Source organism: Cryptomeria japonica, unplaced genomic scaffold (assembly GCF_030272615.1).
Source record: "Cryptomeria japonica unplaced genomic scaffold, Sugi_1.0 HiC_scaffold_240, whole genome shotgun sequence".
NCBI lineage: Eukaryota > Viridiplantae > Streptophyta > Pinopsida > Cupressales > Cupressaceae > Cryptomeria > Cryptomeria japonica.
The window spans coordinates 180,001-185,323 of record NW_026729062.1 but is presented as its reverse complement, the minus strand read 5'-3'; the positions used below and the strand labels follow the sequence as shown (position 1 = coordinate 185,323).

The following is a 5,323-nucleotide window of genomic DNA, read 5'->3' as shown; positions in this document are numbered from 1 at the left end:
CACCTTGGAGCACACATCGGAGCGCTCCCAGGTTCGCACCAGCGTTGCGCACCTTTGATGCGCTGCCTTCACTAATTTCCAGAAAAGGCAAAAAAAAACGATATTTTAAAATTTCCGTTCTGAAAGATAGTGAAAAAAACGGAACGCGGGTGCCATCTTGAGCCCTTCCTGATGCGCAGCCCAGGCAAGTTGTGCGCACCAAGGTGCCCACCCTGGCGGAGGTGCGCGCCCGGGGCAAACCGGGCTCCGACTTCGTGCACTGCATGGTGCCCACCAAGGCGCGCAACCCAGCCAAGGTGCCCACCGCAGCGAAGGTGCACGCGAGGTGCGCACCCGAGGTGCACACCCGGGGCAAACCGGGCTCCGACTTCGTGCACGCCGCACCTTGGAGCACACTTCAGAGCGCTCCTTGGTACGCACCAGGGCGCGCAACCCAGCCAAGGTGCTCACCCCGGCGAAGGTGCACGCGAGGTGCGCACCCGGGGCAAACCGGGCTCGGACTTCGTGCACGCCGCACCTTGGAGCACACATCGGAGCGCTCCCGGGTTCGCACCAGCATTGCGCACCTTTGATGCGCTGCCTTCACTAATTTCCAGAAAAGGCAAAAAAAAGAAAAAAATGAGATTTTAAAATTTCCGTTTTGAAAGATAGTGAAAAAAACGGAACGCGGGTGCCATCTTGAGCCCGCCCTGGTGTGCAGCCCAGGCAAGTTGTGCGCACCAAGGCACCCACCCTGGCCAAGGTGGGTCACGGGGTGGGTCCTAGGGTGGGTAACGGGGTGGGTACTAAGGTGCGTGCCAAGGTGGGTCATAGGGTGGGTGCCAAGGTGGGCACCAGGGTGGGTGTGCACCAACCCTAGCCAGGGTAGGTCACGGGGTGGTTGTCGGGGTGGGCGTCAAGGAGCCAAGGTGGGTGGCAAGTAGCCAAGTTGCGTGCCAAGGTGGGTGTCGGGGTGGGTGCCAAGGATCCAAGGTGGGTGCCAAGGAACCAAGGTGGGTGTCTGGGTGGGTGCCGAGGTGGGAGCCAGGGTGGGTCCCAAGGTGAGTGCAAAGGTGGGTGCCAGGGTCAAGGTGAGTGCCAATGTGGGTTCCAAGGTGCCAGGGTCAGGGTGAGTGCCAATGTGGGTTCAAAGGTGCTAAGTTGGGTGCGAGGTTGGGTGCGAGGGTGGGTGGGTGCCAAGGTGTGCTAGGTGGAAGCCCGGGTGGGTCGGCATCCCATGGGTGTCGAGTTGGGTGCCTGATGGGTGCTTCTTGTCAAGTTTTAGTCGTCGGGACTCATTTCGAGCCTTAGAGGTCGTTTCTTGTCCGGTTGCCCTGTCTTCGACCTGGGAACCCAATTTTGGTCCTCGGGTCCCATTTTTTTTTGTCTCGCATCCCACTTTTGGCCTGTGGCCTTTTCGGGGTCGATTCTCGTTTTGGGCATCAGAGCATGTTTCTTCTCCTAAAACCCAATATTTGTTTATTAAGTCTCGGAACACATTTTTGTTCTCGTGGACCCATCATGGGTCTTGGAACGCATTTGTGGTCCTTGGGTCCCATTTTGCATCCCGAAACTTGTGTTTTGGTGCTTGATCCCTATTTTGGGTGCCCACCTTGCACCAAGTGCGCACCCGGGGCAAACCGAGCGCCTTGGTGCACCGGGGCAAGATCGAGCGTGCACCCGAGGCGCCCCGAACATGCACCAAGGTGCACTCGGCCCACATGTGAGCGCAGGTCGTTGCGCCCGAGGTGGTGTGTGGGCACCGCGTTGCAGACGGGACACTGCACGCACACGACGCCCCCTACAGGTGCACGCACGTAGGCCGGGCCGGGTGCACACCCGACGCCCTAGCAAGGTGCGCGCACCCGGGCAGGGCTCACACTTGGCGAACGGGGCGCACTTCGCGAGGGAGGGTGTGCACCTCGACGGGGGTGGGTGGCCGGGGTGGATTCGCACGTGGGTCGCGGTTTGCTAAGTACACACTGCGACAAGCTCATAACGGGTGCGATCATACCAGCGTTAGTGCACCGGATCCCATCAGAACTCCGCAGTTAAGCGCGCTTGGGCCGGAGTAGTACTGGGATGGGTGACCTCCCGGGAAGTCCCGGTGTTGCACCCTTTTTTAGTTTTTCGCCGGGCATCGCAATGCTATTTGAATAAACCTTTTGCCCGTTTGCGTTCTCGTCGGGGCCGGGCCGGGCCGGGGTGCGCTGCCCGCACTACCGCGCGCACGGGGGCGACACCGAGCGCGCACCCGAGGCGCCCCGAGCACACAGGCCACGGTGCAACCCGGGCGTTGTGCGCGCACCCCGGTGCGCCCGAGGTGCTGCGCGCGCACCCAGGTGAAATCGGTGTGCACCTCGGCCAGTGCGCGCTCGGTCGAGTCGCGCACGTTGGCCAAGGTGCACGGTGATGTTTCTTACTCTAAGGTTCCGCACCAGACGCCCGGGACAGGTGAGCGAAGCTGGGCGGGGCCGGGTGCGCGGCCGGGGCAGGTGCACGCAGCTGGAGAGAGCTTTGGAGCACACTTCGGAGCGCACCAATGATGCGCTCCATTCAAAAGTTTCCTGAAAAGGCAAAAAAAGTTGAGATTATAGAATTTCCCACTTGAGAGATTGTAAAAAAAAAAAATTTAAAATGAAGGAAACGCGGGTGCCAAGGTGTGCGCAGCCCAGCCAAGGTGTGCGCACCAAGGCGCCCACCCTGGCGAAGGTGCACGCAAGGTGCGCACCCGAGGCAAACCGGACAATTAACCCAACTTTCGACTTCGCGCGCACCTTGGAGCGCACTTCGGAGCGCTCCTTGGTGCGCACCAATCTTGGGCACCTCGGAGTGCACCATGGCGCCCACCAAGGTGCGCACCCGGGGCAAACCGAGCTCCGACTTCGTGCGCACCTTGGAGCGCACGAAAGGTGCGCACCATGGCGCCCACCAAGGTGCGCAGCCCAGCCAAGGCGTGCGCATCAAGGTGCGCACCCTGGCGAAGGTGCGCACCCGGGGCAAACCGAGCTCCGACTTCGTGCGCACCTTGGAGCGCACAAAAGGTGCGCAACCCAGCCAAGGTGTGCGCACCCCGGTCAAACCGAGCTCCGAATCGTGCGCACCAGAGGTGCACGCCATCGTGCGCACCTTGGAGCACACTTCGGAGCCCTCCTTGGTGCGCGCCGATGTTGCGCACCTCGGAGCGCACCCGGGGAAAACAATGCAATTAACCCGACTTTCGACTTCGTGGGCACCTCGGAGCGCTCTCGGGTTCGCACCTCGGAGCACACCGAGGTGCGCACCTTTGATGCGCTGCCTTCACCAATTTCCAGAAAAGGCAAGAAAACATTGAGAAGGTGTGCGCACCGAGGTGCCCACCCTGGCGAAGGTGCACGCGAGGTGCGCACCCGGGGCAAACCGGGCTCCGACTTCGTGCACGCCGCACCTTGGAGCACACTTCGGAGCGCTCCTTGGTGCGCACCAGGGCGCGCAACCCAGCCGAGGTGCCCACCCCGGCGAAGGTGCACGCGAGGTGCGCACCCGGGGCAAACCGGGCTCCGACTTCGTGCACGCCATGGTGCCCACCGCGGCGAAGGTGCACGCGAGGTGCGCACCCGGGGCAAACCGGGCTCCGACTTCGTGCACGCCGCACCTTGGAGCACACTTCGGAGCGCTCCTTGGTGCGCACCATGGTGCCCACCAGGGCGCGCAACCCCGCCGAAGGTGCACGCGAGGTGCGCACCCGGGGCAAACCGGGCTCCGACTTCGTGCACGCCGCACCTTGGAGCACACTTCGGAGCGCTCCTTGGTGCGCACCATGGTGCCCACCAGGGCGCGCAACCCCGCCGAAGGTGCACGCGAGGTGCGCACCCGGGGCAAACCGGGCTCCGACTTCGTGCACGCCATGGTGCGCACCGCGGCGAAGGTGCGCACCCGGGGCAAACCGGGCTCCGACTTCGTGCACGCCGCACCTTGGAGCACACTTCGGAGCGCTCCTTGGTGCGCACCAGGGCGCGCAACCCAGCCGAGGTGCCCACCCCGGCGAAGGTGCACGCGAGGTGCGTACCCGGGGCAAACCGGGCTCCGACTTCGTGCACGCCGCACCTTGGAGCACACTTCGGAGCGCTCCTTGGTGCGCACCATGGTGCCCACCAGGCCGCGCAACCCAGCCAAGGTGTGCGCACCAAGGTGCACGCGAGGTGCGCACCCGGGGCAAACCGGGGTCCGACTTCGTGCACGCCGCACCTTGGAGCACACATCGGGGCGCTCCCGGGTTCGCACCGGCGTTGCGCACCGTGGTGGGCACCTCGGAGCACACCAAGGTGGGCAGCGAGGTGCGCACCTTTGATGCGATGCCTTCACTAATTTCCATAAAAGGCAAAAAAAAAACGAGATTTTAAAATTTCCGTTTTGAAAGATAGTGAGAAAAAGGGAATGCTGGTGCCATCTTGAGCCCGCCCTGGTGCGCAGCCCAGCCAAGGTGTGCGCACCAAGGTGCCCACCCTGGCGAAGGTGCGCGCCCGGGCAATTAACCCAACTTCCAACTTCGCGCGCGCCAGGGTGGGAGCGCACCCAACAACCGGGCCTGGGAAGAGCCAATGCGAGAAACCCCACCAAACGCTCTGACAAAAAAAGAGGGGGCGCTCCAGTAACCCCGCTTCGGAGCGCACCCTGGGCAAACCCAGCCAAGGTGCCCACCCCGGCCAAGGTGCAGGCGAGGTGCGCACCCGGGGCAAACCGGGCTCCGACAACGTGCACGCCGCACCTTGGAGCACACTTCGTAGCGCTCCCGGGTGCGCACCTCAGAGCACACCAAGGTGGGCAGCGAGGTGCGCACCTTTGATGCGCTGCCTTCACTAATTTCCAGAAAAGGCAAAAAAAAAAGGAGATTTTAAAATTTCCGTTTTGAAAGATAGTGAAAAAAACGGAACGCGCGTGCCATCTTGAGCCCGCCCTGGTGCGCAGCCCAGGTAAGGTGCCCACCCTGGCAAAGGTGCGCACCCGGGCAATTAACCCTACTTCCGACTTCGTGCGCACCAGGGTGGCAACCGGGCCTCGGAAGAGCCAATGCGAGAAACCCCACCAAACGCTCCGACAAAAAAAGAGGCGGCGCTCCAATAACCCCGCTTCGGAGCGCAGCCGGGGCAAACCCAGCCAAGGTGCCCACCCCGACGAAGGTGCACGCGAGGTGCGCACCCGGGGCAAACCGGGCTCCGACAACGTGCACGCAGCACCTTGGAGCACACTTCGAAGCACTCCCGGGTGCCCACCGGCGTTGCGCACCGTGGTGGGCAGCGAGGTGCGCACCTTTGATGCGCTGCCTTCACTAATTTCCAGAAAAAGGCAAAAAAAAATGAGATTT

General features: G+C 62.6%; 1 non-coding gene across 1 annotated transcript; it reads left to right on the top strand.

The window, feature by feature from the left end:
• The first annotated feature begins 1,979 nt into the window (after nt 1-1,979).
• LOC131869236 (5S ribosomal RNA) lies at nt 1,980-2,098 on the top strand. Its single transcript, XR_009367628.1, has one exon. It is a non-coding gene; the product is annotated as a 5S ribosomal RNA (ribosomal RNA).
• Nucleotides 2,099-5,323: the final 3,225 nt, after the last annotated feature.